This window comes from Rhinatrema bivittatum, chromosome 4 (genome assembly GCF_901001135.1).
Source record: "Rhinatrema bivittatum chromosome 4, aRhiBiv1.1, whole genome shotgun sequence".
NCBI classification, from domain to species: domain Eukaryota; kingdom Metazoa; phylum Chordata; class Amphibia; order Gymnophiona; family Rhinatrematidae; genus Rhinatrema; species Rhinatrema bivittatum.
In genome coordinates, this window is record NC_042618.1 from 452,356,809 (window position 1) to 452,369,990 (window position 13,182).

The 13,182-nt window shown below is 43.4% G+C and overlaps 1 protein-coding gene across 4 annotated transcripts in view; it reads left to right on the plus strand.

Moving 5' to 3' along the window:
• Window positions 1-13,182, plus strand: part of RASSF9 (Ras association domain family member 9) — an 82,509-nt gene that overhangs the window by 42,918 nt on the left and 26,409 nt on the right. The window lies entirely within an intron of this gene.

A 13,182-nucleotide genomic window follows, 5' to 3' on the forward strand; every position in this document is an offset into this window, starting at 1 on the left:
GGGGGTTCAGGGTGAAGTGCTAGAAGGACTTGGTGAACTGGGGGAGGTATCAGCAAACTGTTTTGTCTAAGTGCCTGTGCAAGTGTTTTGAAAATGGTATATGCAAAAATACCTGCCTCTGCATTTAAATCATGGTTATTAGGCAGATATGTCATATATTTTTATGCTTCAAAATGTACGTGTGTACATTTATAAAATATGTAAAGACAGCAAGTGTTTTCTGGCATTGGAAATATATGCGTTTACCACAAAATACACATGTATTTCAGGGTAGAATTGTGTGGTATTTTATAAACTGTAAGGCACTTTGCATACAATTAATAAAATACTTACACAAATCTCAGCACATGCACTTCCATGCTCAGATTGTGCACCTCGGTCCTTTTTGAAAGCTGAGCTTCCTATTTTTACCCGCGCTGCCTTTCTGACCTCAGCAAGTAGAAGTGAAAGGATCATCAGGAAGCCATCGCAGCACTGCATTACGCTTGCTTTGGGGAGTGGAGTGCATCTAGATTCAGAAGTAAAGGGAATATAATCAGGCCTACTTGACGCTCTTACACATTTTTGAACATTTGTTTTAAATACATGAAGGCAGTACCCAGCAGGAACATTCTTGGTTTCTAAAATCTCTGGCTTAAAGACTGCATGATCACTTGTATTCCTTTATTTTTACTTCTGTTTGCAGTTTCATCCAGACAGATACTGTAGTGATCAGCTTAGAGTTAACTTTTGGCTCCAGGTTGCATGAACAAGCTGATTTAGTACTGGTATTTGCCAGTTGCATCTAAGAACTTGTCCACCTGCCTTTCTTAAAGAAATTGTTTTAAATGTTTTTTTTTTTTTTTTTATTGATTAACTATTCTAACTGGCCTTGGGCGTTTGGGTGGCAAGGTGTGTCCTAAATTAAACTGTTATGTTCACTATATGTCTAAGGGTGCACTGAAGCAAAACAAGAGGTTTTATTTATCAGCCTGCCTGGATGATTTATTGCAAGTTGGTAACTCAGGATGAATCATAGATATTGCTTTGGGTTGAGTCTGTCGTGACCCATCTATTGTATAAATCATTAAGGTTCTCAGTAACTAGTATTGCAGTGTAATTTGGCCAATGTAGTCAGCATTTTAGTTCCTTCATTAGTAGAGAGAGAATAATTTTATAAGAGCTTGCACTGGGATAAAATCTGCCTATAGAAAGTACATGCAGACTAGTCCAAATTTTCAAAACAGACTTTTGTTATTATTATTATTTATTTTTATATTTATGCACATTTATAATGTTTTGATCACCCCTTGTTTTATGTAAACTGACATGATACGAATTCCGTGAATGCCGGTATAGAAAAAAACTCAAATAAATAAATAATAAAATACATAATATACCGACATTAAACATGGGTATCGCATCGGTTTACAAGATAACTTTTTTGATAATGTGACGGCGGTCATATTATCTTTACAGTGTAATGTTATTAATAACACAACTATGTTTTGATTTAAAAGTTGTAACATTATAAACATCGATTAACAAATGTTAATAAATTTCTTAACATTGTCTTTAACTTAGCTGAATGTTAGTGTTGAGGTAGGTTGTTTGAGATGTTATGAGGTCTCTTGGTGGGTTGTGAGGTCTCTTGAAGGGAATAGGGATGGATCTAAGTAGGTTAATTGTTGTTGGGATAGGCTTTTCGGAAGAGCCAGGTTTTTAGAGCTGTCTTGAAGTTCTGTGGAGAGGGTTCAGTTTGGAGTTTTGTTGGTAGTTTGTTCCACAGAACGGGGCCTTCTATTGAAATTGTGCGTTCTCGCGTTGACGTGAGGTGTCCCTGTTTGATAGAAGGGATTGAGAGTAGTCCAGTGCTTTTAGAACGTAGGTTTCTTTGAGAGGTGTATGGATGAAGGGTGTATGGATGAAGGGTGTCCTTAAGCCAGTCAAGTCTTTTCATTGTAGATGGATTTGTGAATGAGAGTAAGGGTTTTATACTGGATTCTGTGTATGATGGGGAGCCAATGGAGTTCTTTCAGTATGGGGTTTATGTGTGTGGAGCGCTTGCTGTTAATGAGGGATCTGGCTGTCGCATTTTATAATAGCTGGAGTGGCTTGAGGGTGGAAGCTGGGAGTCCTAGGAGGATGGAGTTACAATAGTCGAGTTTAGACAGGATGAGGGCCTGGAGTATTGACCAATAGTCTTGGGTGAGTAGTAGGGGTTTGATTTTTTTGAGGACTTGTAGTTTGAAATAGCCCTCTTTTATTATTGTATTTATGAAGGTTTTTAGATTGAGCTCAGTGTCTAGTGTGATGCCTAGGTCTCTTACTGTTGTGACAATTTGGCTTTGGATTTGAATGGAGGAATGGTCTTGGATATTCCATGTGGGGGGATGGTTGGAGATGTGTAGGATTTCAGTTTTTGTGTGGTTAAGGGTGAGTGATAATTGTGCTAGGAGTTTTTTTATTTGAGTCATGATGGAATTCCATTGTAGGAGGGTGTCCTGAAGGTCTACTTTCGTGGGGAGGAGGATCTGAACGTCATCGGCATATACAAAGTATTGTAGGCCCAGATCTGTGAGGAGTTTGCAGAGTGGGAGCATGTAAATGTTGAAAAGGGTGGAGGACAGAGATGATCCTTGGAGGATGCCGTGTGGAAGGGGTTACTGTTTTGATTCTTTGTTGTTGAAGGTGACTTTGTATGATCTGTTTGCTAGGTAGGAGCTGAACCATTTGATTATGGTGCCATCTAGTCCGATCTCGCACAGTCTGGTTAGGAGGGTTTTGTGGTTGATGGTGTCAAATGTGGCGGATATGTCCAGTAGTATGAGAAAGTAGGATTTGCCAGCATCTAGACCTCTGAGTGCTGAGTCAGTAAGGATAAGTAGGAGGATCTCCGTGCTGAGGGTTTTTCTGAATCCGTGTTGCGATGGGTATAGTGTTTTTTGAGATTCCAAGTGTTCGGAGAGTTGATGGTTAACAATTTTTTCCAGGATTTTTGCGATGAAGGAGAGGTTTGAAATGGGTCTGGTTAGTTGGGTCGTTGGTATCAAGGTGGGGTTTTTTTATGTGCATAAGTCTGCTTTGAAAATTAGTGGGTGTGTCTTGAACCACTGAGGCATACATACACACAATTGCACCTGCTCTTTATCCTTTCTCCTAGTGTATAACAGTACACTAGGAAAAGTACATGTCAAATCACTTTTACATGTGCAACCCTCCAGACAATTTTCAAAAGCCCATTCACACACCAGGTTTTATGCACCTAAATTCTATTTAAAATTCAGCCCTTAAATCTTATTCTAAGATCATAACATGAGTAGAAATGCAGTTTGAAATTGAATTCATCTAATTTGAGTGAAGAAGCTGAAATGCAGATTGTAGTTACATTTCATTTTGCTAAAAATAAAAAAAAAATGGAAACAAAAAAAATGTATAGGAGCCCCACCAGTTATAATGTGTGATGCCCATTAAGGTTCTATTACTAATCATCGAAACCCACAGAAAAGTCTGGGTGGCATTACCAGTGCTTAGAAAAGATGTCTGAACACTTACCTTCATGCATAACTTGCTCGTCCTCTTAGAACTGTGAAAATAATCATAAAATGGCAAAATCACACCTTGGTAGCCCTTGAAGAAAGAACAAGCTGCCATTGTCTGAGTGCCTGAAAGGTGATGCAGGAAAAACAAACTCTAATGCCATCAGTTATTAGAAAGTTTATTTCCATAATAACATCAGGATAGCTCACATTTAAGAACATTTGTCCTGAATGTGCATGAGTAATCTGACTACAACTAGTGCAGGTGTGAAATTAGAGTTTTTTAAACATGTGTTACAGGTGTGCACACCTTTCCATCATATCTTCCTGGTTTAGAATATTGCTGCCTTTCCTGGTTCATGGATAAGTTTGGGACAAAAGATCAGGACTTGATTTATGGAAATTAAAAAAGGAAAGAAAGAGAAGGGCAAATGATGTCTGCAGCAACTTCTAAAGCGGTTAACATTTTTAAATGCAGACCTTCAACCAACACAAAAGACATTTAAATGCATTTTGAGAAAGTTAAACGAGAATTATTTTGCAATGAAATGTATCAGTGTGTGTTACAGATCTCACCATTGCAAGCTTAGGAAAGAAATCTGGAAGGGAAAATTATTTTACTCCTCCATAAAAATCAGAAGAACAGAAGAATTGCCATGCTGGGTCAGACTAAGGTCCATCGAGAGCAGCATCCTGCCTCCTACCGTAGCCAATTTAGAGAATAATTTTCAATGCGGCGCGCGGGCGCACATGGGCAAACGTTTGTCGGCCTGCGCCCAGGGACACGGCCATTTTATAACATACGCATGTATAGGCGCGCATGTTATAAAATAGCCTGACCGTGCTCACTTGTGCATGCAATTTTAAGTGGACGCGCACCTATGCACGAAAATGCCGCTTCCACTTCATAAGTGGGGGTTTTTAAAAGCCTTGCTCGCTGACTCCATTGACCGTTTTCCCACTTCATTCCAAGTTTGCCCAGGTAAGGGATAGGACTTCCAAACCTAGTTTAATAACTTCCTTTCCCCCGTTAGCCCTGACCTTTAAAACCCCACTGATCTACCTAAATGTTTTTGTTTTACCACTTACATGTCATCCACAGTAGTAATAAAGTTATGCGGCAGGGGATCCCGGTGCGCACCAGTGTGCGTGAGTATTTAAGCACAAATTTTGGGTTAAAATCCTGGAATGCCCATGCCCCTCCCAGACCATGCCTGTTCATTTTTTAAAACTTTTCATTTGTGCATGCAGCGGCAAGTACACATGCATTGGACAAGCTTTTAAAATCTGCTTAGCATGAACCAGCCCAACATATTCGCACATCCTCTAATTTCAGCGTACATCAGGCTTTTAAAATTCACCTTTTAGGCCACAATTACCTGGAAAATCCCATAAAGCGGATTTAATCCCTGTTACTCACTCCCTGGGATAGCAATAGCTTTCTTTTTAGTCTTCCTGGCTAATAATTCGTTGTGGATTTTTCCTCCAGGACTTCTCCAAGCCTCATTTAAATCCCACTTTGCTTGTCACCTTGATCACGTCCTCTGGCAACAGATTCCACAGCTTGATAGTGCACCGAGTGAAAAAGTACTTTCTACGATCTGTTTTGAATCTGCTGGTTGTTAGTTTCATGGAGAATCCTCTTGTTTTAGTTTTATTTGAAAGGGTACTTCCTCTATTTACCCATTCTACCCCATTCATAATTTTATAAACTTCTATCCTGTCCCCTCTCAGCCATCTCCCTTTCCAAGCTGAAGAGCCCTAACCTGCATGGCCTCTCATTATAGGAGAGATGTTCAATCCCCTTTATCATTTTTGTTGCTCTCCTCTGCATCTTTCCTAGTTTCAATATGTCTTTCCTGAGATGGGTCAAGCAAAACTCAAGGTGCGGTTGCACCATGGATCACCGTAGAGGCAATTTGATATTTTCCATTTTATTCTCCATTTCTTTTTGGATTATTCCTAACCTTCTATTTGTGTTTCAGACCACCGCTGCACACTAGGCTGAGAGTTTAACGTATTGTCCACAAGGACTGTAAGGGTCTTTTCTTGGATAGTGACTCCCAATACCGAACCCATCATCGTTTAGATTATTATTCCCTGTGTGTATCACAGTAAATTTGATATGCCTTTCAGTTGCCAAGTCTCATAAGGTTTTTCTGTAGTTCCTTGCAATCCGCTGTCATTTTAGCAATTTTGAATATTGTGTCATCTGTAAATTTGATCACCTCATTCGTCATTTCCTTTTCCAGAACATGTATGAATATGTTAAATACTATTCCCAATTCTGATCCCTGTGGTACCCCATTATCAACCTTCCTTCATGTGGAAACTGACCATTTAGTCCAGGGGTGGCCAACTCTGGTCTTTGAGAGCCACAAACAGGCCAAGTTTTCAAGCTAATCAGAATGAATATGCCTGAGACAGATGTGCATACAGTGGCAGCAATGCATTTAAAATCTATCTCATGTATACTCATTTTGGGTAGCCTGAAAACCTGGCCTGTTTGTGGCTCCAGTGGAACAGATTTGTCCACTCCAGATTTAGTCCTACACTCTGTTTCCTGCCTTTTAATCAGTTACCAATCCACAATAGAACACTGCTTCCTACCCCATGAGGAGTAGAAAGCAAAGTCCCCCATGAGGAGTTTCTCATGGGGGACTTTGTCAAATGCCTTCTGAAAATCCAGTTTCACTATTTCAACCAGCTCAACTTCATCTACATTTTTAAATATACCTTCAAAAAATTCTAAAAGATTAGTAAGGCAAACCATGTTAACTCTTCTCCATTAAGCCATGTCTATCTATATGGCCAGTAATTTTGTTTTTAAGAATGGCTTCTACCATTTTGTAGAGTACTAATGTCAGGCTTACCAGTCTATGATTTCCTGTATCACCCATGAAGCTCTTTTAAAAAGCTGGCATCACATAGGCCACCTTCCAGTCTTCAGAAACTGGGGCTGCTTTAAATGATAAGTTATAGTTTACTAGTAACTATTAGGAAGTGCTAGGAGAGCGGTTCCACTTTCCAGGGAATTGTGTGTTCTTGGACCACGGCTCGACCCCAGAGGAACTCCGAAGAGGTGCCAAGGCAGGCGAGGCGTGCCCGAGCATGGGCTGGACAGGAGCAAGGCTGGACTGAAGACAGATGATGGAATCCAGAGCAGGAGCAAGGCTGGACTGAAGACAAGGAAGACTGAAGGCACTGACCCTCCACCAGACCTGCACGCTCCGGGAAGACCAACAATGCAATGGTGGTCTTTGAACGGTCTTCCGACCATTCCAAGCCTTTTCGGACCTGTTGCTGGGTAATAGCAAGAAGCGGCAAGCTGGACAGAGGCCAGGGGCAAACGAAGGCTTTGGAACATGGAAAGCTCAGATGAAGACTCAGGCGAAGACACTTGGATGAAGACTCAGGCGAAGACACTTGGACGAGGATTCAGGAGCAAGGTACTGAAGACGAGGATACTTGGACGAAGATGCAGGATCAAAGCAGCGCGCCCTACACAGCCCACCCGAGGGGATGGTCGTGGACCTCGCTGGCCTCGAAGCAGAATCCAGACGAGGAAATGGAGCAAGTGAGAGGAACATGTCCCAGGAACTGTAGAGGCCTTCACCGGGGCGCGCCCTACACAGCCCCCTGGCTGGTCGCGGACCACACTGGAGCGGCATAGGTTCAAGCAGAGACTGAAACATGGACGGAGCATCGCAATGAACTCCATAGACCAGGGACAAAGCTTCAAGCGGAAGTCTCCTGGAGGTTTGCGTTGCAGCTGTGAGGAAGGCCTTGTACCATGAGGCACCCTACTCTGCGACCAGCCCCACAGGCTGGTCGCAGAGTAGGGTGGTCGCAGACCATGACATGGCATGCCAGGAAAGGTGGCGATGAGGAACCAGGGGTTCAGGACACCAGGATGGATCACGGACATCAGGAACGGAGGACTGACATCAGGAACGGAGGACTGACATCAGGAACGGACATCAGGAACGGAGGACTGACATCTGGACTGGAACATGGACATCAGGAACGAAAGACGAACATCTGGACTGGAGCACGGACTACAGGAACTGGAAGACGGACATCTGGACTGGATTATGGACATCAGGACAAGACAAGGAGCTCCAACGAAGAACACAGGACCTTGAAGAAGCGATGGAACAGCAAGAACTCCTGGAGTGAAGGACAGGAACATCCAGGAGCATCTACCTCCTTGTGAAAGCAAAGCTGGACTGAAACAGGGCCCCTTTTATAGGGCTGAAGCAAATCAGATGGAAGTCATCAGTGATGAGGGCCGCGGGACCTTTTCCCGCTGCTGGCCCTTTAAAAGAAGAGGAGAGGAGCGTGCCTGCACCTAGGGAGAAGCAGGAGAGAGGCAGGGTTCTTGGTGGCATCCCCAGCCATGTGGAGGGCCTGAGAGAAGCAAGGCAGACTGCAGAAGTGGCTCCATTCCACAAAGACAGGAAGAAGGGACGCAGGCAGGCTGCAGGCATCGGCAGGGATGGCTTCCCTGCTGGGTAAGGACCCTGGCAGCAGCAAGGATGGCTTCCTTGTGTCCGAGGACCCCGGGAGCGGCAGCGGCGATCCCAGCTGCGAGGGAAGGCTCCCGGCGGGGTACAGCCCTGCTGTGCAGGGCAGAAGAAGAACAGTTTCCGTGCCGCGGAGGATGGCGGCGGACCGCCACGCAGAGCGCAGATCATGGGAACAGAGTCAGCGGCCCGACTGGCCACAAAGGTAGGGGACCTGCCCGGGCTCGTTGTGGGCAGATTCACAACAGTAACAGGTTAGCAATCTCATATTTTAGTTCTTTTGGAAATCTGGGGTGGATGCCATCTGAGCCTGGTGATTTGTTACTCATTTTGTCAATCTGATCTATTATAGCCTCCATTGTCACAGATATTTGCTCAGAATCTGCACCATTAAAATATATTTCAGGTGTGGACATGTTCCCAACATTCCTCCTCCTTAAAGACTGGGGCACAGCATTCAGTTATTTTCCTGTTTCCTTGTCCTCCCTGAGCACCCTTTTTGCCCTTTGGTCATCTAGCATCCCCATTGACTCCCTCACAAGGTTTTTGCTTCAAATGTAGTTGAATATATTTATATTATTAGTTTTTGCATCACTGGCAAGCTTTTTCTCAAAGTCTCTCTTGGCCTATTTTACTAATGTTTTACATCTAACTTGCCAGTGCTTATACTCGTGCCTATTTCTTTTTCATTTGGGTCTGCTCTCCTGTTCCCAGGATTTCAAATAATATCAAGAAATATTTATAAAAAAAAGGTGGTGTTTATATAGAGGCCTTCATTTTAAGTTTTTAGGGAATTTCAGTGTACCAGGCAGTCTAATCACCTCAGCTCACAGTTTTAAAGCATTACTTTCCACAGAGTTAAAAGGATACTCTTAAGGTTGATAAAGAGGAACTTGTTTACAAATATACAATTAATCTCATTGATCATGACAAAAATTTTCACATAATCACATATTTAAAAGCTATTCCAGTTAATCGCTTGGTGGCCAGAATGTCCATGCACACACACACACACATAAAAAAAAAAATTATGTTGAGGAGATACTTTCATTTTCAAGATATTTGTTTGTAACCATGGTTCAGTGGAATTTGTTTAAACACGAGAGACAGTTGTAGGTGACAATACTAATTTTTTATTTCTATTCTGCATTTCATGACACTTCAAAGCAGATTGCATTCAGGTTCCGTAGGTACTTCCCTAACTCCAGAGAGCTTAGAATCTAAGAGCTGGATTTTAAGAGGTACGCGTGGGCGTAGATTAGTGCATGCAACCCGCACGCACGTTATAAAATCCGGGATTGGCGCGCGCAAGGGGGTGCACACTTGTGCACCTTGTGCGCGCCGAGTCCTAGGGGAGCCCCGATGGCTTTCCCGTTCCCTCCGAGGCCGCTCCGAAATCTCTCTTGGCCTGTTCCCTCCAAAATCTCTCTTGGCCCCATTCCCCTCCGAGGCCAAAATCGGAGCGGCCTCGAAGGGAAGTTTCCTTTTGCCCCCCACCTTCCCCTCCATTCCCCTACCTAACTCGCCACCCAGCCCTATCTAAACCCCCCTCACCTTTGTTTAATAAGTTGCACCTGCCTCCGGTCAGGCATATGTTGCGCGTGCCGGCTGAGTGCCGGTGCGCGATCCCCCAGCACGGCCGCTGTGCTGGAGGCCTCGGTCCTGCCCCGCCCCTGCCCCTTTCCATCCCAGGGCTTGCGCGTGTTGCCGGGCCTCTGCAAAATAGGCTCGGCGCATGCAGGAGCAGTTATGCGTGTAAATCCTAAGGATTTACGCGCGTAACCCTTTGAAAATCTGGTCCTAAAAGAATAACTTTCAAAACTATTTGTTTTGGAGCATTTATTCACACATGAAGATTTACGCGAATAACTTGCCATGCTGGGTCAGACCAAGGGTCCATCAAGCCCAGCATCTTGTTTCCAACAGAGGCCAAACTAGGCCACAAGAACCTGCCAATTATCCAAAACTAAGAATATCCAATGCTACTGATGCAATTAATAGCAGTGGCTATTCCCTATTTAAACTTGATTAAAGCAGTTAATGGACTTCTCCTCCAAGAACTTATCCAAACCTTTTTTAACCCAGCTACACTAACCACATCCTCTGGCAACAAATTCCAGAGCTTAATTGTGCATTGAGTGAAAAAGAATTTTCTCCAGTTAGTCTTAAATGTGCTACTTGCTAACTTCATGGAATGCCCCCTAGTCCTTCTATTATCCAAAAGTATAAATAACCGATTCACATCTACTCGTTCAAGATCTCTCATGATCTTAAAGACCTCTATCATATTCCCCCTCAGCTGTCTCTTCCCCAAGCTGAAAAGTCCTAACCTCTTCAGTCTTTCCTCTTAGGGGAGCTGTTCCATCCCTTTATCATTTTGATTGCCCTTCTCTGTACCTTCTCCATCGCAACTATATCTTTTTTGAGATGCGGTGACCAGAATTGTACACAGTATTCAAGGTGCAGTCTCACCATGGGGCGATACAGAGGCATTATGACATTTTCTGTTTTATTAACCATTCCCTTCCTAGTCCTTTTCTACTGTGCGGCGGGAGCTGCACAGTTTTATTAAATACCATGGAGTTCCGCTGTGAAACTACATGCATATATCTCAGTACATGCAAAGATTTCCAGTGTGAGGAAAGCACATACTTTCTCTACCTCTTATGTAAAGACATGCCCGCATATTTTGCATGCGGAAAACAATATAACATGTATGTGTAAAATCCTGATTTATATGCGAAGACGGGTATATTTTAAAATATGCGCTTGTATTTGAAATCACCAGTTTGCTGATGCCTCCATCAGTTCTCCCAGTCTGTCTCCAGTTCTTCTAGAACCTTCACTTCCACTCTGAACTCCCACCAGTTCACCCAGATTCCCCACCCAAAAATATCAGACAACAGTTTCTCTTGCCCAAATCAGTTAGCAAGTGTAAACCTGTGCAAATAAGCTGCCTAACGTATTTGTCTAAATCACTTATAAAATAGCAACTTCTGCATGGACCGCTTGACTCCACCCCTTTTTAGACCGGTAAATGTGTGCGTGAAACCAAAAATTCATGTGCACTTTTGATGTTTATAAAATAGAATATACATGAATGCAAGCTATGTACACACATAAATGCTAATTTTCTGCACGTAACTCCTTTGAAAATTTATTCTTAAGTTTGTACCTGAGGTAAGGGAGAGTAAAGTGACTTGCCATAGGTCTCAAGGAATCTCAGCAGGCCTTGAACCCTGGGTTCCCTCCTGCTGGCCTAACTACTTGGGTCAATAATAGATTTAGGTTTATTCAAGTTAATGTAAACTTAATAAAAAATAAAATCAAAGTGATTTACAGCAAAAGCTTCAATTGTCTTATTGCTACAGCTGTATTACAGAAGATAAAGTCAGAATATGCAAGTGGTAGTAAAAAAAATAGCAAGTTCCTTTTGTCTCATGGCATGCACAGAAATTCTGTGGAACAAAATAGAAACACCAGTGAGCCTTTATTTACTTCTAATATTAAAAATGGTTTGCACCTCATCTAAAAAAAAAAAAAAATGTCCATGGTAGCTTCACATCTGATGGCATCAATTTAAAGAATATTCTTCGGTGGAAAGCACTTAAGTCTGTTGCGTGCAAAAACAGATTTATTAGCAATATTTCAATAATTGATGGGGTATACTTAATTTTAGGCAAAAAGTAATCACTGTAAGTCTTTACCCATTTTACTCAATAATGTTAAATAATGATTAAATGCTGAATGGCCATGAAGATAAATTTCACATGTCAAAAACAGGCAGAAAGCACTCGCTAATATTGAGGGATTTGATATCTGTTTTATTATCCAGCTGCACAGTATTCCCTGGGGACTCGAGAAATGAATCTATAAATAATGTATTCATTTAAGCAATTAACATTGTTCTGGAAAGCTCTAATGCGAGGATGTAAAAGTGTCGACACAATCATATTTAACATAAAATTATAATGAGAGCCTAAGCACTTCTATGCCCTGTAAAAATGACATACCAAGTTATTTTTATTAACAAAACTGAACTTTTCTAATGCAGTCCCTTTATTGAGGTCATAGTTATGGTTTGAAGTTCTGGTTAGTTCTTTATTAAAGAGAGTCGTAGTAAAAGCCTGTCCAAGGATGGGGAAATACTGTGAAGTGTAGGAAGTGTGTAATTGAGATCTGTGGGGGTACAATCACACCCCATCCCCTTTCCCTTATCCCCCTTCCAAAGCTCTTTTGATCCCCTCACTCTCCTTTTTCACTTCCTCCCCCCACCTGATCACCTCACTCACCCAGGTCTACTCCCCCCTCTCAAACCCCTCACTCTCCCGGTTCATTACTCCTCTAAAAACCTCATTCACCCTGGTTTACTCCCTCTCCCCCCCCCCCCCCCCACAAACTCTGCACTTCCCCTGGTTCACCCACTGCCCCCACCTCCTCGATCCCTGCCAGGTTCGTTCTCTTCCCCCCCCCCCCCCCCCCGATCCACAGTTCACTTTCTCTCTGCCTCCTCGCCCCCAGATTCTCTCACTTACTGGCTCCGATCAGCCAAACAGGAGGAGGGAGACGGGCGGTGGCCTCGCAGTATCTCCAGTGCATCCTCCCCTGCCGGAGCCTGATTGTCATGCTTTGAATGATGTGGTGTCATGGGTGTCTGGGCTTGGCAATCGGGGGGGGGGGGGGGGCCGCCCGGCAGAGAAGGTGTGTGTACCTGAGAGTCAAGGTGGAAGTACGATGGCAGAGAAGCAGCCTGAAGCCAAGTCTTGGATGGTGCTGCTCTGGGAGAAGCAGCTGGAGCATGGTTTCTGGCGCTGCTGCAGGAGAAGCAGCCTGACGCAAGGTCTTTGACGCTGCTGTGAGAGAAGCGGCCTGAAACTCAGTCACTGGCGCTGCTGGAGCAAAGTCTTTAGTGGTGCTATGGGAGAAGCAGCCTGAAGCAAGCTCTCTGATTCTGCTGCTGTGAAAGAAGCAGCCTTGTAGCATGGTCTCTGTTGCAGCTGTGAAAGAAGCAGCCTTGTAGCATGGTCTCTGTTGCAGCTGTGAAAGAAACAGTCTGAAGAAAGATCTCTTATGCTGCTACGGATGAAGCAGCCTGGATCAAGATCTCTGGGGCTCCTGCAAGCTGAGCAGCCTGAAGC